Raw genomic sequence first — 585 nt, 5'->3', positions numbered from 1 at the left:
GTGCTTCGTTGTAGGTTCCATCCCCGATTCCAAGCAGTGAATGTTACCCGTTCAAAGGGTCTGTATCCATAGCTCAAAGATGACGCCTCTGGTCGCAGCTTCTCAGTGCAACCTTGCATAGGTTCCTTACCTTCTTAATTATGTCATCTGTCGAATACAGTAATCAAGTTCAACTGAAACTGCGTGCTGGTAGTAAATGAATTGCAGAGAAAAATATTTCAGGGAATGTCTGAGGTCCGTTCCAGTAAATGTTTGGTGTCAGAGGAAACTATTCCAGAAAATGCACGAGGTCCGTTCAAGAAAATTTTTGGTGCCAGAGAAAAATATTCCAGAAAATGTCTGAGGTGCCTTCCAAAAAATAGCTGGTGTCGGAGAAAAATATTCTAAAAATATCTGAGGTCCGTTTTAGGAAATATCTGGTGACGAAGAAAAATATTCCAGAAAATGTCTGAGGTTCGTTCCAGAAAATGTCTGGTGTCAGGGAAGAAAAAAACAAAAAAATCCATGAAATATCTGAGGTCCATCCCAGAAAATGTCTGGTGTTAGAAGAAAAATAATCTAGAAATGCCTGAGGTCAGTTCCAGA

This window comes from Oratosquilla oratoria, chromosome 43, assembly GCF_046742065.1.
Source record: "Oratosquilla oratoria isolate Oo_2021 chromosome 43, ASM4674206v1, whole genome shotgun sequence".
In the NCBI taxonomy this organism is placed as follows: domain Eukaryota; kingdom Metazoa; phylum Arthropoda; class Malacostraca; order Stomatopoda; family Squillidae; genus Oratosquilla; species Oratosquilla oratoria.
Note: the sequence above shows the minus strand (reverse complement) of the source record.